The 23,506-nt window shown below is 37.3% G+C and overlaps 1 long non-coding RNA gene across 1 annotated transcript in view; it reads right to left on the bottom strand.

Moving 5' to 3' along the window:
* The window catches only part of LOC139118457 (uncharacterized), a 79,473-nt gene that overhangs the window by 39,380 nt on the left and 16,587 nt on the right, over positions 1-23,506 (bottom strand). Inside the window, exons 4-5 of the long non-coding RNA XR_011548733.1 lie at positions 11,899-11,981; positions 10,217-10,312 (exon numbers count right to left, since the gene is read on the bottom strand). This is a non-coding gene — a long non-coding RNA (uncharacterized lncRNA). The remainder of the gene's footprint in view (positions 1-10,216; positions 10,313-11,898; positions 11,982-23,506) is intronic.

The following is a 23,506-nucleotide window of genomic DNA, read 5'->3' as shown; positions in this document are numbered from 1 at the left end:
CACAAGGAGTGAAAGGCCCGTGACCAATTAATTTTTCCCGTTCAATGCTCCGAATCTGCGATGCATCCAGGATGATTACGCTGTTCATTTGTCAGTATTCTGACGGTATATATTTTGCGGCTCCCTGAGGGACAATACACTCTTGCACGCTGTCCTAAAATAACCAGAAAAAAATTCATAATCTTTCTGTCTCTCTCTCCCCTGAGTCATTATGATTGACTGACCAGCACCAGCCCTTTTTTTACCTTTTCTCAACCTTTTCTTTTTCAATTCAGTCTGACGATATTTCAAATGAGTGGCAGATAGTCTCCCGTTGTTGGTCACCAGCCATCTAATGTAGAAATGTTAGGGAGTGTCCTTAAATCAATTGAACACACCAATACACCGAACTTTGATGTAAAGGGATGAAGTTTTTTGGTTCAGAAATATTGTTTGAAGCAAAAAGGTCATACAAATAAAAATGCAAGCAATGGCTGAGTCATGCAATGAAATGCATTTCCTGTGACTAGATGATTTTGTTATTATATATGGTCATGTAAATTTTATTTAGATTACTTGTTTTTATAAAAAGAACTTATCAAATAACATTTTCATCTGAAAAGTACTTTAAACTGTACTGATAGCTGTTAACTTTTTAAAAATTTTTTCACCATTTCTGTTTTGTATGTGAATTGCCAGTTTTCCTTCTCTTTCTAAATGCATGAGATTGTTGAAACACCATCTATTAAACTTGTCAACACACTATGTAAAGTGTAAAATGCAGCATTATTGTTTACATTTGAATTCTTGTCCAGACCAGAATTCACTTGTCAACAATAACAATGCAGTCTACACATGTACAGACTGACAAGCTGAATACTGTGTATCTCAACATTCCTTCACGTTCTTTCAATAAATTACAGACATCGCCCGTCTTGACTGCAAAACATCCGAAATAAACATTCACTTGCACTAAGCCATGTTTCTTTCCTACAAACCGTGAATAAACTTATACTCCAATTTCACTTGGTGTGTGACCATGAACGACACTTTTCTCATCCAGGTTGAAGGGAACCTGTCCTGATACATGTATATCTCTTCCAAACTTTTCTGGCTCCCTCCACGCTTATCTTAAAACGGTCGCTTGCTTGTTTTTTTGTAGCTGCTCGTGGTACCTCGCTAGATGCCAAATTGCCACCACAATATCTTATATTTTGAACAATCAAGCTTGCTACGTCCTCACTGAAGTATTTGCCCCTATGATATTAGCGACCGTTGTTATTGATGTTCATTGTCGGAGTGCAGACTTACAGCGTGTCTACAGTGCAGTGTTGTCATCAATTTGAATTGGGCAAGCGAGACATTTTAGTAGTCTAAGAACGTTATCTCAATCCTAACAGTGGGGTGCCGATAGTGAACCTTTCATTTATTACACCGACCACCACTTTGTTTCGTTTATACAAACAGAATTTCTGCTTGCACCAGACAGGCTTAATCAACACTAAGGTGGCCACGGGTGTAAATACAGGCACACACATATATAACTTGGTATTTCTCAGTTTGTGTAATTTGTAAACGTAGCCTTGAAGTTGCTCATTAAATGATAACTTTTGTTTTCCTGGTAGGAAAATAAGTTAATTTTGGTGTGTTTTTCATTTGACAGGCGGACTTGGTGTAAGTTTTTTTCTCTGGAAACACCTAGAAAGGTTAATCCACAGGTGTGATTGGCTAGCATCTATTCTTATTCTTGCATTCTTGGCCCCGTGGGTGAGAAAACATGAGGCGTTGCGAGACAATCGCACGTACAAAAACTACGCGAGGGAGTAAGATGCACGGTGTGAGGTTTTGCGGGGGCCATGCAGAGAACTTCATGACGAGTTCTAAGTCCATGTTGGATGGCTCAGGAGACATTTGCTTTGTTTTCTGTTGCTCAATTAAAGTAATGAGGAATATGCACAGAGCACTGACCACTGCAAAACATCATCACCCACACCGAGAAACAAGTACCGGTACACATAACACCTGTCGTAAAAAGCTTCATTGGGTGCAGTCGAAAACATAATTCAAAGTTCTCCACCTACAAAGCACCCAAAGGACTGGACCAACTTACACAACGGACCTCATCCAGGAAAAGTAAACTTCAAGTAAAGTACAAGGATTCTGCATTAAAATGACAAATAAATTCCTTAAAAATACAAATTTGCATATTTTATCACAATTTGAACAAATCTAAGTTGTTCAATGAACCTATCAATCTGTATACCAAAATCAAAGCTGTCAGAGAAGCGGTTTTGATGAAATAAATTTTTACCAAAAATGACAAAAAATTCCTTAAAAATTCAAATTTGCATATTTCATCATAATTTGAACAAAATTTTTAATCTTAGTTGGGTCATCCCTATGAACCTATATACAAATATCAAAGCTGTCAGCCAAGCAGAAATAAATTTTTGACAAAAAATGACAAAACAATTTCTTAATAATACAAATTTGCATATTTCATCACAATTTGAACAAATCTATATTGGGTCATCCCCAGGGGAACTGTATACCAAATATCAAAGCTATCTGACCAGTGGTTATGAAGAAGAAGATTTTTTACCAAAATCGCCTTTTTTTGAGCTTATTTGCATATTTTCAACAGTATCAAAAAACAAAAAAATTGTTTCTCATAATCATATTTTGAACCTACCCAAGAAATATTAAATCTGTAAGTACTGCGGTTCTCAAGATATTTGAGTGGATGGACATCCTCACAAACGGACATACATATATACATACATACAGAGTGACGCCGCATGCTGGACGGATACCCATCCCAATAGCTTCTATAGACTATAGTCTATAGTAGCTAAAAAATTACTATCATTATCATATTTATTGCTTGCTTGTAAATGAAAGGTTTATATCACATTTTTATGGCAATAAAAATTTTAATGAGAAATGAGGTTTAATTTCCTCAAATAAGACTGGCACACACAAATTTGACTTCACATTTCTCAATTTTGTGTAATTTGTAAAAGTAGCTTTCAAGTTGCTTATTAAATGATTACTTTTGTTTTATTGGTAGGAAAATTAGTTGAGTCTTTTGTTTTTGGTCTGCTTTTGATTTGGAAGGCAGATTTTGTTATAAAAGTTTTTTGTCTCAGGAAGAAACACAAAAGGTGGATTCACAGATTGATTAGCTAGGGGTTTAATTGACTGTTCAGATCTATTCTTATTCTTGGCTCGATCCCTCTAGGGGACAAAATATGAGGTGTTGCGAGACACTCGCATGAATGAAAACTACACAAGGGAGTAACATGCACAGTGTGAAGTTTTGAGAGAAATTCATGACGAGTTCTCAGGCCATCTTGGATGGCTCTGACGTTCCTTTGCGTTCTGTTTGGGGACTGAATTTGAGTAATAACAAGGATTACGCACGGAATACCGCTGCACGACATTATCACCCACACCAAGAAGAGAGTTTTAAAAAATTAATTGAGAGCAGTGTGGTATATAATTCAAAGTTCTCTACCTGAAAAACACTCAACGGACTGGCACCAACCTACACGACTCTGCGTTCATCTACTAAATGCCTACTGAAGGAACCAAGCTACAATCTTGAATCATACGGTGGACGATCAATCTCATGCGCCGCGCCTCGATTGTTGAATTAACTGCCTCTTGAACTTAGACAAAGCCCTCAGCCAATCACGGCAGAAAAAACCTAAAACTTACTTGTTTTTCTGAAGCATTTACTTCATAACAGTTCAGCACATCTGAACTGTGGATACATGGGATACTGGCACTATCCAGATTATTTGATTGACTGATTGATTGATTCATTATTGATTGATTGATTGATTGATTGATGTGATGTTTCTGGTTTCCTGTTAGAAAAAAATGCCTTCAAAGAATGTTAAAAAAGAGTTCTACTTAATCTCAACTGTTGGGTGAATTCTTCCAAGACATGTATCCCTGTATGAGAGAAAAACTCTCAAGCTTCATTTTACAGTGTTCAAAGTTTCCAGAGAGGCACATCATGTTATGAGAGTACATGTCAGCTTGTTCTTCAATAACAGGTATGTCGGAGACACTGAAATTTATGAGGATGCAATATGCCAATCTAGGCTTGCGCAAATGTTGTAGGTTCAAGTCCTGCTCAATCCCCAAAATCGCAGTGAAATACAGCATTTTGCTGGGTTAGAATCAACGGTGAGAGCAACGCCTTGGTCAACAGACTGGATCTCCCGCAGAGATATTTGTCATGGATACCATGAAAACATAACAAAAGGTGATCATACGTACTTGACGATGGCTATGCTGTTCACACCTCGTCATGATTGACATGTGTAATGGATGCAGGCGACGCATCATACAATGTGCACATACGGTACAGTACCGGTATACGAAGCATGTGTACGAAGATATAAGACATGACATCAGAACAACCTGTCTATGTTTAAAAAATGTATAATACTCATTGGCAGGCAAAGAGAATGTCACAAACAACTACCATGAAATTCAAAAACATCAGTAATTACAACGTATCAATATTGAGTTTTCCATTAATCGCACATGGCGTTGTGCGATCCCTGGATGCAACATATTCATTTCATCTGTCACTTGTTGTTCTATTTGCGAGACAATTGCTGGGTAAAAGTGCAACATGGTCACTTTCCAGAAGTTTGCCCCGTCTACATTTTTCACTTTTTTGAAGATTGCACAATCTTTAGGTATTTACACAAATTACCTCTATTTCACACCTGCCGTCCCAGTGACATGGCTGGATTAGAAACACCCAACAACAATACAAGATATCATTTTTGACGAAAGTTTTCTTGTACATGTCAAAAACTCATAAGTTTCCAAGTTGGCAGTTTGCAACCTCTTTAGGAAAACGATATAGTGATGTTCAGTTTACCCTTCGACAAATAATCAGTTATTGATCAAGGCGCTGGATTTGGTGACATTTTGACCAATGTTGGCCAGTTTTATCAGTCATACATCACAAATCTAAATTGGAAATGAGCATGTTTCCAAACATTGAGAGGTCTAAATGCCACTATTGGGCCACTAGTAAGCATTGGTTGGCTCCACAAACAGGGTACGTACCGTACATCCATGGTAGAAATCTGCCACTAAAATTTGTGTGTTTTAACTTCTTTTAGAAATGTTTTATAAAAATCATTTGTGTCATGCTATAGATTTTTAAAAGTAGTGTGGGTCTCTGGTTCAAACATGCACAACTACGTTCAAATTTCTGATTTGGAGAAGATATCTTTTTCTGAAAAATCAATTAACTTTGAGAAGGGCAGGATTGCAGGAAAAATCCTGCTTTTTGAATCAAAAAAGCTTTTTTGTTTGAAAGATCTAAATATGGGTGATGGTGAACGCATGGGTGTAAATACATATTTGTTGACTGTCAACTATGATTTCTGCCTTGAATATGATAACAGCTAGTCTACTATGCTGTTCTGTTTGGTGGTACCATCAAGCTTCCAGGTGCTGCGTCCTACCAGTACATGGTACTACAGGCCTAGCAGCTGGCAAAATCACCAGCGTCAGGTCCCTCTTGAGATGTCATCTGTAAATTGTGAATTTTGCCAGGTGCATGCATTATCTTTTTGGTCAACTCAGTAATTTGGTTTTATAGTCCTCAATAATGTGCTTCAAATAGATAAAAGATGGGAAAAAGAGTGTTTCATGGGCTCTTTAAACTCTAACATAGTTTATAAGAATTGTACAAGACTCTAGCAGAGAGAATTTGAATCCATTGTGCACAGAGTGCAGAGATCAAACATAATCTATGGCCATTGATAAACATAGGAACATTATGGACACACATGAAAATATTATGGACTGTTTCCAGATGAAGTCACTCATTATGATGCAAAAATAAATATTTGTCTGATAATTTAGATTACATTATTGGAAATCACACAATTTCAGGAACAACAAAAATGTACCTTAATTGATGACTGCCAATGGTAGACGAGCGTTAGAAACTATATTTGACTCAGACTGAAAGCTGCAACAACAGCCATGCACACACGCAACACTGCCAAAGTTTGTCCACATTTCTAGCAGTAGTGTCCCACATGTCGTGCACACGCAGATGTATTTATAAACTTGCAACTGAGAATGCCCCAAGTTTTTGCAGATGTGATGAGTATTTCTCTCACTCCAGAAATTATTGAGAAATGATTTTCAAAAGCAGCCTAAGAATTGATTTCTTTTTCACAATTCTGATCTCCTAAAATCAAACACACTTTTGACAGATGAAATATTGGTCATGCTTTTTATGTCAACTGGTTGACTGGTCGACTGGTTACAATCTTTGTTGCTCAGTATTTGCATTGAAGATGGCAGCTGCAACACTGTTACTAGGCAAAGAAAGGTCACTGTGAGGTCAGAGGTTATCAGAAGGGCTATTGTCAGCCAATGAGGAGATGGATGAAAGGATTACTGCTGATTGACATGCAATAAAACCACCACTTGACCCTTGACCTGCCCTATAAATTCAGTGTGCAGGCTGAACTCTTTGTGAGGGTCAGTATTTCAATGGAATATTCACAGGAAAGAAAGCAACAATATGGCTTTTCTCATCAATGACACTGTGTCTTAATTTCCAAAGGAATGATGAATCATGGGATACATGGTTGTGAATGTGTTCACTGTTCAAAAAAGCAGCTTTACTACCAATACAATGTACAACTTTTGTGTGATATTTGATGCAAAACAACAGAAAGATAATCACCATGGCAGTATGAAGTCACCCCTGTTGAATAGACAAGGCAAATCTTTAAACTCACTGGACAAAACCACTGAACCAGGCTCTAACAACAAAATATCCTATAACATTCAAATTTCATGAATGCTTCAACAAATTTGAATGCAATAATCCAAAGGATCTGCCTAACTTTTGTATCAATACAATATCATATAAACATCCTTGGATGAAAAGCATCTTGATTCAGTAATTTCATCAAACTATGAATAAATTTGAACGACATTATCCTGTAAGCCCTGCCAAATAACAATCAAATATGAAAGTATTTGGGATTGGTGATTTTTTGGCAGGAACTTGCAAACATCACTGATGATAGACCAGGATAAATTAAGGTGGCCGATGATAGTACAAACCTTACACAAACATGATGTGCTTTTGCACAGACGACAGTGGAGTGAAGACTGGTTAGGTACATATGACGCTTAAAGGGACATTAGCTGTAACTTTTGACTAATTTTTCACTACCCTGTTTCAATGTATCAACTACAGAATTTTACTATAATCCGATCATCATGACCAATGCCCGGTGTCCTGCTTGCCAACACAGCCTGTGTATGTGAAATGGCCATTGTTATTGTTGATAAATGTATTCTAGTCCGGACCTGAATACAAAATTTAAACAATAACAATGCAGATTATACTCATATAGGGTATATTTATGAGCTAAATATTAGGAATTTCTCCACGGTTCAGGGATTCAAACCAGAAACTGCAGATGATACACAAAACATACAAAATTTAAAAAATGACCAAAGTTACAGCTAATGGATCTTTAAAGAATGCCAAGAATATGATCACTCTCCTTGCAGAACTGCAGATTTAAACATTCTGTCGTACTTCTGTATCTGGTTTTCCCAATCTGCAGGAGACATTCATTTATGTATTAAAGTCATGTTCCAAAGCATGTGCTAGGACTGCACGCTCTGGCAGACAATTTCTGATGGCTCAGTTTGCCATGCAAAACCGTTGTATGTCCATCTAATGAAGGGTGGGGTAAATCCATTGAAATTCTCCCGTTGACTTGTGTCCATAATTATTGGTTTTGCCTTCACCATTCACTTCTGTTAAACATGCTTGAAATGACCTAGCAGGGTGTAAACTTTGTTCCTTTTGTGACATCCGTATTGATCGCTGCTTTGGCTATTACACTACTTATACGAGAATTTCAAATCTTTTTCTTTAGCACGCACAAAGTCTTATTAATCTTTACGGCCCTGATATGGGTTTTGCGGACCGAGGTTGTACGGTAGAGAGACCTGAGTGTGGGAGGGTCGTACGATGCACCACCAGGACTCGCAAAACCCATATCAGGGCAGTAATTAAGGTTTTATCATACATGTTATGGAACAATAAATATGTAGTTAAAAACATTGTGCACAGATTTTGAGACAGAAATACATGCAATGTCAAACATTTGTTGCCATTTTTGTAAATTTTGCAGAAAAGTGATGGCCGCATCCTGCCGGGAATTGATAAACATCGGCACCTTTTGTTTACCTGTAAAAATTGTATTATGTACATATACCAACAAAGAATGAGACGCAAATCGAAGTGTAAGAAGAAGAGCATGGTGTAAATTTCCAAAAATTACATCACACCCACTGCAAGACGCGATCATCAGCAAAAATGGCAATTGAAAGATACGCTGTGCATTTAAGTTTGTGAGGATTTCACTATGAAATGACCCTGTACTTGAAGCTGAGCGACAGGTGACGGCTTGGCTTATTTATTGCATGATCATGCTTGATCTGATTTGCATTCAGTTCACCTTCAAATCTTTCAAAAAAGCAGTTTATTGATAGTGTGCGCTAGTTAACACTGGATTATAACAGAAATTATATTACCATGCCCTGCCTGTCGCACTTTGATTGTTCGAGCTGAACCACGTGACTGACCACAAATACACAGTAATGGTCTGTTTATATGCCCGTGAATATGAATAATAAGATTAACAACTCAAAGTATCGTAACTTTACAGCTCAAATGTAAATCATAATCAATCACAAAATAAAATGGAGCACTTGTGGGCCAGGTTGAGATACTTTTTTCTGAAAATATTTCCAAATTTGCCAATATTTTACAGCCCGCGTGACAATGCGTCGTGTATTGCGGCAGTTTCCCGGCCCCAGTTGTCGTTCGCTCCGAAATTTCCGCCAAATTTTGACGGTTTCTCCGCTTAGTTGATAATATAATGGAAATAACAGACTCCGCACTGACCATTAACGTTATTTATGGGCGTGGGCTCGAGGAAAGCCAAATTAACGGGCTCGGCAAGCCTCGCCCGTTAATTTTTGGCTTTCCCTCGCCCTTGCCCACAAATAAACGTTAATGGTCAGCGCGTCGCCCGTTATTTCTATAACGTAACCCTGAGAAATATCACCTGATTTCATTACTTCACTGTCGCAGGTACAATCAGAATGAGGACATGATCGAATCTTGTGCTAGCTTTGTTTACAAATGGAACGTTTGCTTATAGCAACATGCGTACTAACAAGAGTGAAGCTAGTTTTGAAATGCACAAGATTGCCAATATTTGGAAGCGGTGAGCCTGACCTACAACTGTTGAATCACGTGCACTTTTGTTTACATTATAACATTCCAAGTATGTCTGGAATTCGATGTGTTCATCCAAATATGGGCACTGGGTTGTGGCATGATACGTAAAACAATTATGCATGGATGTGAGTCGCTTTTTCCTATAGCTTTACACAGGTACATGAATCTAGGTATATGAAAATAGTTCTTACTAATTCAGCCCTGAAATTAATCTAACATCAGCATATAATGGAAATATTGTAAACGTCACATATCTGTTACCATGGTCACTGACAATGCTATACAGATTGTTTCCAGAATTTTTTTAACAAACCTGACAAAAATTGTACAACTCCCAAAATTTTTATGGATAGGAAATATCCTCTGAGTCATGTACAGGAGTAAAGTTGATCATGAACTTTTCATGGAATGTAGGTCATTATCAATCTAGGTATCATTAATATTAAAGTGCCATTGGCTAGAACTTGTGATGCAATCCAAGTCAAGTCCATTGTCATCCGAGTGTTAATCGTTGCTAGTGTATATAAGCCCCTTCTCATTTCCCTTCTCTACTTCAGGTAGATTTTTGAAAAATTGACGACAGTGTGACTTGAACAATTGTACCGGTATGTGTGAATGTTGTGGCTGACCGACAACTGTGGATTTGAAAGACGTCTTCACTGGAAGACATTGTAAAGTGTTGTTACTATCAGGAGTGTTTATTGTATATACATGTGTGTGGACTGTGAAAGCTTGCATGGAGTGCTATGACAGGAAGAATATTTGTTTAAAGGAGAGTGCAATGGTTAGAAAAGTGTGATTAAACATTTCAGAGGGTAAAATTACTTTTCGGACCGAAGAAACAATTAAAAGATGTCAAATATTGAAATTCCCGTTGCCCTGTGAGAGAGTACTTTTTTCCCTTACTTGTGATTCTATGACCTTCCATGGCTCTGCCACCGGATAGAACGCTTGATATTCCTGATGTTGGTCCTTGTCAGTATATCTTTTAGTCTTGAATACCTATAAGACATAAAAAGATATGTTTTTTGAAAGTTAAGTTCTAGAATAGTGGTCAAGAATAGTTCATTGATTAGCATAAATTACGTATGTTTGTCAGAACACATTTCACCGCTCGATTACACGTCCCGCACCTAGAATGACTCCCATTTTGTGATCTTGAACCATGACCTTTTGACTTGCATGTATATGGCATTTTTAACAGTTCTGGCCATAATTTCTCAAGTTGTTAAACTCTGGAACTCATTATCAATTTTAAATGCCTGTTGTTCACCTGGTCTACACAGCTTGCATATGTGTAAATTTTCAATGGTTCATTGATGGCACCTGCATAGTTCTGACTATACAGTCCATGTAAATGAAAACATTGAATGAAATTCTACGCAAGACGCTGTATTGATAGGGATAATATTTTGTTTCATTATTAGGGAGAGGTGTAAGAAACTGTTACGAGCACTTGTTTTCTTGAACAGAAGTGATGAAAATCGAAGTATAAATACCGGTATTTGCACCCTAATTAACTGCGACACTCCACTCTATGGCAAATAGTGGACTGTTGTATGAATGAATAAATAAATAGAATAACTGATCAGGAAGTGGACAACTAAAGAAGTTGACATCCGCACACTTAAACTAAATGTTTATATAACTGGTAATTATTTATCACAGTGACAGGGGCAACTTTCACAATACATCTGAATGAAAAATGTCCAACAGTGATAATTTCCCTAGCCCTGCTGTGATAGTTTGAACAGAAATACCATCCACCGGAATGTCACTGGAAAAATCACAGAGGTGAAAATTTCACAGATAACTGTTCAATTTGTGGAAAGTTGCACGGAAACCGGAAACCTCTTTCTACATGCACTCATGAACAGGTATATATACACCTGTGGGCATAGATGAAATGGAATGACATCATTTGGACAAAAAACTGCATTGAAGGAAGAAACACCACCTCCAATATAGAAATTGAAATGTTTGACGTACACCAGGCATGGTTGATATTGGATGAACAATCTTGTGTCAACCTGACTTAAAGTGTTCGCGCAATACTCACTCTGTTCAATTCCTTGGCAGTTTTCAAAATCAAAATGAATCATTAAAGGGTAAAAATCTGCTGAAATTTGGCATGACAACTGATTGCGAGTTCTCTCTGCCAATTCACATTGATGATAAAGCGCACTCAGATGAAAAACACACACGTTCACTGTTTCCATAATTCTATCAAAACAGTGAAATCGTCAATGATGATATTATCGTCTTTATTTCCATCTTTATTGCCTATCCCATAATTGCGTTCCGCAGCGTCATAGTGCAGTCTTTTCATTTCAATATTTCTGCAAATCCAATAACAGATTTGCATAGCCTCGTTGATTAAGTCTGACCGCTAGCAGTTGATGACTGACGACGCATCTTTATCAGGTTTGCATCCCCAAATTCGATACAAGCCTATTACCATTATCCCATCTAGCTTGTTGCGGCCACTTCCCCTCGTTAGGGCTTTCATCACAGAGGCAATTGCTCAATATTTTCACAATTAATTCTAATTTCTAATCAGATGAAGGAACGGATAGACGTCACTTTACCTCAAAGTGCAGTTCAAATGCCAGGCTTCGTAATTGGCAAAAGTCATCTCCGAATTCAGTCGTTCAAAGATCATACATCCAGCCTGACAAAAAAAAAGAGCAAAACAAATACATATGTCAAACTTTTTGAGTTTTCCATTATGAAGTACTGCAACGAAAGTATTGCAACAGTTCAAAAAGTTTAATTATCAAGTATTGGAACGCGTGAAAAATGGACTAGCATTGTTCAATGCAACAATGATTCAAACACATCAAAGCACAGATTGTCAGACACTATAAATTTTAACTAAGTTTATCTATCTGAGTCATCAGTAAGCCCATTTGAAATGCTGACCAACAAATATACAAGTTTTGGAGATGTGCTTAAGGGTAATTCCAAGCCTGGTTGTTTCCTTATGTATTTTGACATCATGCTTCCTGCCAAAATTTCTCCAGTGCCGGATCTTCTGGCAACCAAGTATAAAATTAAGATTGATAAAGGGTATGCATTGGGGACAAAAATTATGGGGTAATTTTCCAATTTGATAATTTGGGTTTTTTAGGAGCAATTTCAACACCATTCATCTAAATTTGAGTAATCATAGAAAAAATTCCTCTGTGTGACATTGTACTGATGTGTGAATGAAGAAAATCAGGGAAAATTGATTGTAGATATGTACGATGTTACATGTCATCATTACACTGCAAAGTAATATGGGTAATTACTACATGTGTGTGTAAAAAGCTCTCATGGACAGTATTACAATTTTCACTAACTTCCAGCTTGTCTTTTCAGTCTGTTATGCCCCACAAACAAATTTTGCACCATACATAATGACAGGAAGTGTGATTTTCAAGGATGTCCCGTTTTTTGAGATCCTTTCCACAAAAAGAAAACCACAAGTTACCGCCAGTCACACACAAAGCGACAAGAATGTGCAATACATATATGAACAAATTTAATATTCTCATTGCCATATCGATCTGTGGTTGGAGTCAGTGTGAGTTATTTTCATGAATGTTGATAATGATGACACTAAATGTACCACCTGAAGAAAACAACATCTCTGATAGGGAGGAAGCATTCACCAAGTTAACCCTATCACCCCTTTGCTCCCAATGGAATGATCTGACTAAACATTAAAAATAATGGAAATATTGAATTACAGAGGGAACATCTATTCAGTGTGTTTGTGTGGGGGTGTTGTTATGATAAGTCTCCACGACATAGGCCATGTAACTGTTGAAAACTGTATGGTTTTGGTTCTTTATGTTGTTTTAATTCTAAAAACCAAAAAGCAATGTGAAATAAAGACGATGATAACATACTCTATTAAGCGATTCAAAAGAAATGAACGGTGAGATATAACATTTGTTTCATTGGTGGCAAAGTTCATCTTAGCAGAACACTAGATACTTATTTTCAATTGCACTGTTTTCATGTCATCAAGTATAATCAATCCATACTTTAATGAAAATATTAATTTTCTATTTTACAATGTCTGCAATATGGGCTTCTTAAAACAGAAATGGAACGACTTCTCTCTTTTCATTAACTTCTGCTGCGGCATATTGTTCTGGAAAGTTTCATCTTTTAAAAAAAAAGGAAAATTGTTACAAGAATGGAAAACTTTTTTCCTCAGTTCTTTTTGCCATGAAAGTGGTATCAGTTTGGAAAGGGAGGCTTCGGCCTCTGACAAGCATACAGCGTTATTATTCCTGGCATTAGCAATATGCTCTCCCTGATGACTTGTCTTTATATGCCTTACTCACGGATGATCAACTCGGCAGATTTGCCACAATTCGCAGCTCACTGAATTCTAACCCCCCCGGGTCCAACTGCCTCTGTTAAGCACAGAGCATCAAAGTTCCGGGGTCCATTCATTGCAGCGTTTCACGTATGCCTTTGAAGACAGCTCAACAGATAAAAGCAGACTTATTTGTGATTTTCTTCTCTCACAGCTCATTCAATGAGAGAAAGAGAGCTGGTTTCTTTGGAAGAAAATTTTTTATCAATTTTTTTTTTCACATGTATAGTCTGAGTGACTTTCTATATGAAAGGGGAGAAGTGACTGTGAATAGTATGTGGTAATTCAGCTAAAAATTTGATGCAAGGGAATGAATAGTGCTTTGTGTCAGTTGGGAAACTTTTGTTCGCCAAGAACTCCTCATTGAATCTTGTCCTTTGGTTGAATTTTGTCAACTTCTTTGTGATTTGTCGAGAAAAGATTGGAGAGAGAGTACGACCTGTCAATAGGCAACGGTCTCAACAGCTCCCGGTTTCTGCTCCATGATTGTATGAGCGTTGGTAGCGCTAATTGTGGGCCTGAATCACCAAGCTCGTTTGAAGCGACAGAATTAAATTAAGCCCACTTCGCTCGGTGAATCTGCCCTTTGTTGGCGATAATCAGGAACTCCCGATACATCATGAGCAGTTGCTAAAATCAAACAACACGATGGTTTGCTATTCACACTCACGACCGTCAATGACACTTCGGGAGAATGTTACAAAAAAGATTCAAAGAGACAGAAATGAAGACGCTGACGAGCCCCATTGATGAGTGTTTCAACCTCCAGCACTCGGAGACACCTATGAATGCGGCCTGAACAATCGCAAAGACACGGATGAGCCCCGTTGACAAAAGCAGACTTTGCCGCCCATTTCACCCGGCAAAATTTCAGGAAACAGGGTGCCTTAATATGACTTTCATACCAGAATACTTCTCCGACATGCTCTTTGACGAGACCGAATTGTATCGCCTTTGTCACGGCGCTTTAATTCGTACCCACACACCACTCAGTGTTTTCAAAATAAATTATGTGCATTGTGTCCTATTGATGGTTTGGGTGGACTGCTTATTGTGTAAATGAATGGTCGTACAATGCCGTACGATGGCAGGAAAGGCTCTCCACAAAGGATGTATTCAGGAACTCTGATAGCTTCTATTTGCTACGCAGAGCTCAAACAACGGGAATATTGAAAATGCTGATCATTACCGAACTCTCGGTGAATGGTTGAGCAAATAGACTCACCAATACCTGCATTGTGACTTCCACAATCATCAGGAAAAACTGCAGGAATAGAAATGGCAAACAGCCGGGGAAAAAAAAGAGTCAATTCAACTCTGACTAAATTTTTTTTCTGCAAGCTTGTCTAGCATTCATACTCATATTGATCGCTAAAACTAACACAAGTTCTTGATTATTGTGAGCTGGGCGCTGATTTCTCCTTTAGAAAATGCTTCACCGGGATTCTATAGATTGCCAGTGTTCACATCAATGTATTAAAAGCCTCGGCCTGATTGATTTTTTTTGATCATCTCAAATACCTTGCTTGTTCAATCAATGCCATCATTTTTGGCGTATCAATGAAAAAAAGTATTTTAATTGAAATCGCATCAATATACCATGCTTCTGGCAAGTTTTTTTACTCTGAAGTTTTTCCAATATTTTAGCTCAAATATAAAGAGGGAACTCTGAAAAAAATCATACTTTCTCTCCATCTGTGTTTATACCTGTTTGACTCCTCAAATAAAAATATCCAAGATTGTTTTCCCCTAGAGAAATATGATAATAACTTTAACAGCATCTGTGATTTTCTTGAAATGCAAAAACGTGATGTGACAGACCCTGGTATATTGTCATGAATAATATCACTGCATTCAAGACAGCTTAATCCGCAAATCTATTGTTTTCTGAAACAACAAAGCTTGATGCCTGACTGTTCTTCTTGAAATAGTCTTGAGTTTCTTACACACAGACACATGTAAGGACAGAAGACTACTCTGCTAGCTGCCGCAATGAATTCTGGGATTGATATCCTCTTCAATTATGAGTACCTTGTATCTCATACCTGCTCACTGAGACAGTCTTGTCGAGTGGCATTGGCCAGACTTTGAAGTGGTTTAGAATTACAGGCCTATAGTGGAAACCTGTAAGCTTACACTGTTACAAGAGTGTATCTCCCATGTCACTTGCATGCCATGGTGTTAACCCTATTGTTTTGAAAGCCAGGAGTGGACTTGTGCATTACAAAATGGGGGTGGAAGACTAGGTTTCATATTCCTGAATTGGGATAATTGAGCCTTAAAGGGCCAGTATATGCAACTTTTGATGATGTTTTCGCTGTTTTGTTCTGTATGTCAACTACAGTATGTCAGTTACAGTTTCTTGTTCAACTCCCAAAGCATATTGAGATATACAGTACTCAGCTTGTCAACTTAGCCTGTACATGTGTAGACTGCATTGTTATTGTTGATCAGTAAATTCTGGTCCGGACTAAAACTCAAATGTAAACGATAACAATGAATTTAAAGGTAGAGGTTCTGCAGTCAAAAGCTAATTAGTATGTGCCTTGGCGATTCTGGTTGAACAAGAACCTTCAATTGACATAAAAAACATAAATACATGTAGTGGGAAAATCATCAAAGATACAGCTACTGGCTCTTTAACATTGTATAAACGTTTATGTTGTGGCAGATTACTATACTTAGGTTGACAATTATACCTGGTCCATGAATTGTGCTGGAAGGACAGTTTCTCGATCCTAACATCAAACATGATCTTTAAACGGCCAATAATGCTAACTTTTGATGATTTTTTTCACCATTTTTGTTCTGAATATCAACCATAATTCCTTGTTCTAGTCCCATGATGTTGATATACACAATATTCAGCTTGCAAACTCTGCCCAGGCATTGTTATTGTTGACACATGAATTCTGGTCTGGACTAGAATTAAAATGTAAACAGTGAATTTTACACATATAGACGCTGTGTTGACAAGCTAAACAGTGGGTGTTTCAACATTCTCTGGGGAGTAGAATAGGAACTTGCAACTGACATACAAAATAGAAACAGTGAAAAAATCATCAAAAGTTAGCATCACTTGACCTTTAAATAATATAAATGAGAATGAATGATCAACTTGCTATACTGTGTAGAAGAAGAAAATGTTGTTTGTAAATTCTTCAAAGATAAAACTGAGAAAGGAATCAGAAGTATATCAGAGTGGTCAGTGTAAGGGTCAGGGGTACTGGGGAGGATGGTTTGTTAGTGTGAGGGTCAGGGGTACTGGGGAGGATGGTTTGTTAGTGTGAGGGTCAGGGGTACTGGGGAGGATGGTTTGTTAGTGTGAGGGTCAGGGGTACTGGGGAGGATGGTTTGTTAGTGTGAGGGTCAGGGGTACTGGGGAGTGAGGGAGCTATGTGTTGTGGCATGAGAAACCAGGAAGGGAATTCAGCTGAACGGATGGTCAAGGTTAAGGCCCCTTCCACTGAACCTTTCTAATGACTGGCCCTCCTCAACGCATGTAGGACATCAATTAGCAACCAACAGTTACTTTTCACATGTTCAGACTACATGTAGCTTGGAGACCAAGAATTTAAATTCTTGGAGAATATTCAAGTTGGCTAATGTGGAAATTGAAAAATTTTTAACCAAAGATGCAGCCAATATTATACAGCGGATGAATATAAGCATTTAAACAACTTCTACTAGAGGTCAAATGTTGTATGCACATTATCCTTAAAATAATGATATTTCTGTGTCAAATATTCCTATCTGTGTTATCTCTGTCAAACTCATGAACAAAATTCTCCTCTAAATGTCTAAGCTGATAAATCTCTTGGCAACCTGAGCCACTTGTTCACAACTTGGAACAAAACCCAACATCGATCATACTATTTTGACTTATCTCGAATGTAATACTTCAACAAAACTAATGATGAGCATCACCTTTACAAAAGAAGAGAATAATCATAATAACCTCAAACTATATCGCAGAAACTGTAAATATTTTATGGACTCTCGGCAGGGTGATGCTGTGCCTATATTGAAAGGCAAGAATTGACATTAAACCAAAGAAAAGCCCCAACATTTCCCCTTTTGTTACATCGAACAATGGCAGACCGGCAGCCTTTTGATTAAAATTTTACTTTTTAATCTGCTCCCATTGTGTTGAAAGCCTCAGAAATGACTTGGAGGCCTTATTGTGTCATCTTGCAATATGACCGTTGTAAACAGATGCATACTGGATTATGAGACATCTTTGAAATTTTCTTTTCATCTGGGCTTTACTGTTTAACATCGCTGACGGATGTCAAATCCCTGGACAATGGCAGTGGTAAAGAACATTATTTAAACTCTACTGTCGGTGAAAAAAATACATACATAAAATACAACCGGCACCTGTAAGGACAGTTCATGAAAGATAAAACATTTAGCAATTGGCTTAGAACAGAATTCTGTTTTCTTTCTTACGCACTCGTTTTTACTGTTTCATTATTATTCATTTTGTTCATCTATTCATTTGTTTGTTAATTTTGAAGAATTGTTCTTTAGAGAAATGGAAATATCTCATTTTGAATGTCATTGTCCCGATGTTCCATCACCATGGAACAGGTGTACATGTTATGTTTCCTAAATATTCAAGTTAACTGTGCAAACTGCAACACTGCAAAGACAGTCTTCATTTCAAGCCTGTCAACAGTTGAGACTGAAGAGAAGATGGTAATACAAAAACAACTTTATAAAGGAAACTGGAAATTGTTCAGCATTTAAGCCATGGCAGTTAGAATAATTAAGATACAGTCTCCTGACCTTGATTTCACAATTCTTGAATGTGATTATTCCTGCATTTTAATGGAGATAGTTGTTAATTAGTATCTACAATCCGTTTGCGATTCTAAAAAAATGACGGCACCGCAAATATGGCTGAAAAGCTAAAAGCAAGCATATTTTAACATCATAAAATACCACTTTGCGTGAAAAGCATCTCACTGTTTGCTCCTTTTGAAAATTCTACCATCTGTTTTGCTGGATGATCAGGGAGACACAATTCATTTCAGTTTTGTATGAAGTTTTCTTACCATTGGCTTCTCAATTGTTTATTTTCAGACAGGTAATAGCTGAATTGGGTGATGAATTCAAATCAACAAACAGAAAGAAAACAAACAACTAATGAATAAAACATAGTAAATAAAACATAGTAAATAAATAAATAGATAAATAAATAAATAAATAAATAGTGAGTTATAAATTTTTAGCTATGATCTGCATCAGTTTCACACTGACATATAGTTTTTTTACTTTTTCTACACATTACAAGAGTTTGGTTCTGAAAAAAGTTGAAAAAATTTGAATGAAATATGACATTGAATGAGCATTAGGTTGTGCTAGTGATGGCCTTGTATAGCAGGTCTCTGTACAACTATGGAGTGAAAGACATCTAAATCATATGATATGTCATCCTAAAAAAAGTAAAAACCAATACTCAGTACTGGAGTAATTCTTCACAAAAAGGCAGATGAAAAAGTCGCAAAACACACGGCCTGATCTGGCCAATCAGACAGTTTGTGCTAGAGTGTCTTGTTGGCAGATTTGATTGGTTTCCCTGGAAATTTCATGCCATTTGATCAAATCATTGAATGTGTTTTGGTGTCTATGGTATCCCTGATCTCACGTCTTTACAGTATTGCTAATGCTAATTCTACTTGCAAACCCCGTGTCATTTTCACCGTGATGGTAAATCCAATTTCTATTCCTCAAATGTTTTTTTTGTTTGGTCATGAAATATTTCCTTGATTCTCCACCGGCTCCACAAAGGTAGCTGCAGAGTGGGGAAGTTTCTATATTACAAAAACTCCCCATCATAAAGAAACCGTAAAAAATTATGACTTATTCGACTAATCAGTGATCTAGAGCTTCTCTGATTGCGTACGACACCTCACTGCTATTGTCCGAGCCTGACTTCTATCATGTAAGCTCTCCCTGTCATACTGCTTCTCAAAATAGGTTTATTAACAAGACTAGGACCAATCTTCTGAAAGTTGTCTTTCAAATGCTACCTGCCATACACCTTTTTTTTTCCGGGGCTATTGGTGCGTGAAAACGACAAAATGACAAGTCGGTTTATTACTGGAGTCAGATGAAATTTTTCCTGCATGGAGCAGGGAATAATTGAAGCTGACCGACACAATGGAGTTCAATCTGCTGTGGAAAATGGTACTAGACAACATCAATCTGATTCGACTTCCCTCCTTTCATGTCGGGTGGAATTATCAGAAAATTATTCACTGATATGATCTCATTGGAACACTTGGGTTTCATTGAAAAGCATTTTTTTTTCCCTCTCTCCTTATTTTTTTCTTGTGCTCCATTCAGCTGAGGGTTTATGCGATGCTGAGCCGTGTTGGACGTTTGATAACTCTCCTTATCGGTGCAGACATCCACTATTGAAACCCCCTCTTCGCATCTCACACAAACCCCGGCATTCAGACGTTGAATTCCGCGTTCCCCCACTCAACGAGATTGAACGTACACAGACAAGATGCCAAAGGAACTTTTCAGCGCGCGTGGCATTTTGCCTCTTGTTGACAGCGTTGCAACACAATTAGATCGGCAATGCACACACAAAAAAGCATTGGGCAATTTTGTTACTGATTATAAAGATTGATGAAAAAAATGCAACAGTACTGTAGAATCATGGAACTTCAAACTCATCAGCTCTGAAAAGGCATCTACTTCAAATTACACAATTTGTATTCTTCATGTAAATATCTCCTCCTCTATCTATGGGACAGATATTCAGACTCTCAAATTTTTACATTTTCCGTCTGATCTAGCACTCATGGGGGCTCATTTTAAAACTCTTGTAGTAAGAAAAAATTTAACCATCTTAGTTTTTTGAAAATCAGAAATTTTATTTTTCCCCACAGAATTAAGATACTGGGATGGCGATCACTTTGCATTTCAAATCAGTATCAATAAATGTTTGGTAATTTGTTTCTCCGGTACAAAACTTTGCATGGCGACCCCTAATTTTATTCTTGATTTGATGAGAGGATGATGCAAAGTTTCATTGAGCAAAGTTTGAGCAGAGTTTAAGCCTTTTACTTTCAAGGCACATACAACCTCAAGCTCGTAAAGCAATGAGCTAGATACCGTATGAATATATATACATCTTTACAATGTCTTTGCACACACATTTTTTTACTCATTTAAATGCAAAGCCATACTCCACATGGAGTCATTGTTGCTATGGACTAATCAACAAACTCTGATGGCCAATACAAGCAAGAGATGTCAATTTCAACAATTAATATTTTGAAGATTACAGCATAGGTGATCATAGAACCTAAAAACAATCTGAGAATTCCTTCAGAACAATACTACGGTAGAAATGTTATTGTTGCCACAACAAAAATTTTGCTGCCATGAATAATATTGGATATCATAGAATCAGTCCTTCAATTTAAACAGCAAGAAGTTGTTACTTATTTTGATTATTTTTTTCACTTGTCTTTCTTGTTCTGCTCCCCAAAGCATGTTGATATACACAGTATTCAGCTTGTCAACTCAGCCTGTACATGTACACACTGACTGCATTTGTTATTGTTGACAAGTAAATTTCAGTCAGGACAAGAATTCAAATGTAAACAACAACAATACATTTTACATGTACAGACAATGTGTTGACAAGCTAAATAGTGAGTGTTACAACATGATGCTTTGGAAAGTGGAACAAGAACTTACAATTAACACACAGAACAAAAAATAACAAGAAAATAATAAAAGTTACAGCTGTAACTGGCCTTTTGGTTCAGTAAGGTCATGAATGCTGTGATGGTTTTGGATGAGATAACTGTCCTTTCAGCTTTGTCCCATTGTTATTTGGCTGAAATATGGCTGCAACAAAAATCCCTAGTCAGATTTTTGATCTGTTGGCACTTGGATGCTTCTTTTTACTCTTTCACAATGTTACCAATGTTTGGCCCTAAACCCATTCTTATCAATGGTGATTGTGGACCTGTTCAAAGGGAATCGGGGTCAGCAGGTTAAACCTTTGAACCCTGACCCCCTGGTGACCTATCACATCATGTGGAGATTTACACCTAAGCAGGGTGTAGACTCTTCAGGCAATTGTAACTGGTGTGCCTGGAAAATTTTTGAAACCCAAAGGAAGTAATATTTGCCAAGCTTGATATACAGACCTTACATTGTTAAATGCAGAGCCTCATATGAATAAGTGACTGAGAACTATGATAACTTTGTCTTATTCCATGGAAGGAATGAAGACTTTTACATGGAAGATATAAAATTACCGGAAGGCATATACAAGCAATATAATCAGTTAGTGAATTTTAGACAAAATACTCCAACAAAATGTACTCATTTTTCTATGTTTAGCTCCTATACTGAACTGATTCCAATCATTTGATTAAGTTTTCATGTTTTAAATTCAGAATGACATACTCATATCAAAGTATGATATAGGATTCAAGGAGGGATGGATTGGGGGTCCAGCACTTCCTTACCAGTAAGAATATGAAAAAATGTAAGTAAGAATATGATCAAAATATCAGGAACTATAAAGAAGTCATCCCAATTGATGAAGGGAAAATAAAAATTTGAACGATGTGTGTGCTTTTAGCCGGTGGCAAACATTCAACCGCACACTAGGAATCAGCAATATTCATTGTAAAAACTTAATGGACCAGAAGTTGTAACTTATGATTTTTTTTGCCATTTTTGTTCTATATGCAGATTGTAACAGTTATTCTACTCCATAAAGCTTGTTGAAACATCCACTACCTAGCCTGTCAACTCAACATCTATAAGTGTAAAATGCACCGTTTGTTGTTGTTTACATTTGAATTCTAGCTCTGACCAAAATTCACTTGTCAACAATAACAATGCAGTCTACACATGTACAGGCTGAGCTGAAAAGCTCAATACTGAGTATATCTCTACATGCTTTGGGCAGTAAAACATGTGTAGTTGACATTAAAAACAAAAATAGTGAAAATAATCATCATAAATCACAGCTACTGGCCATTGCATATGCCTGTTTAGGCTTTGAATGTCAGTAGGTATACATGTATGTGAGCTGCTGAGGAAATAAAAAGATTCAATACACAATAAATAAATGGATAAATAAATAAATGAATAAAGGACTGAATGAATGAATGAATGAATGAATGAATGAATGAATGGAGATGAATGAAAAATTTACAAATCCCAAAGCTAGTCCAACTTGCCAGAACAGCTTTCATCCATCGTTCTACAGAAAACAATGCGCTATGGGTGGTGCCTTTTAACAACAGGCAGACAATTAAGCTGGCCCAACTTTTCAATTTTCAAAAGGGAGTCCATGTAAGCGTATGCACACACATAATCAATCAAAAACCACTGCAATGGTTCCCATGTTATGATTTCATCACTTTTGTCCGGGCTGCCCCTAACGTCGTTAAATTCCGCAACACCTGTTGTACAAAACGAGGGTGATAATCCCCCAACTGCTGATCCCTCTCTTTTACGTTTTAATTTTTTCTTTCATCCCGTGTTTTATTATCCCGGAATGGTGTGCTGATATTTCACATGTATGTCACTCACAGGGCGTTAACATTACAGGACAGTGGAAACCTTTCTATTCTTTGGCACATCATCCAATTGACAGTTTTGTAGAAGCTAAAAGCAAACAGTCACAGATTTGCTCTTTATTCTTACTTCTGATGTTATTGTGCTTGCTCTCGTTTTTTTAAGCTAGCACGATAAATGTCAAAATGGGCTTTCTTCCATCAATAGCGGGTCCTCTGTTCCATCTGTATGTCAGAAATTTGTGTCCGAGC

Source organism: Ptychodera flava, chromosome 19 (genome assembly GCF_041260155.1).
Source record: "Ptychodera flava strain L36383 chromosome 19, AS_Pfla_20210202, whole genome shotgun sequence".
Taxonomy (NCBI): domain Eukaryota; kingdom Metazoa; phylum Hemichordata; class Enteropneusta; family Ptychoderidae; genus Ptychodera; species Ptychodera flava.
Note: the sequence above shows the minus strand (reverse complement) of the source record. Positions and strands in the feature narration are given on the sequence as shown.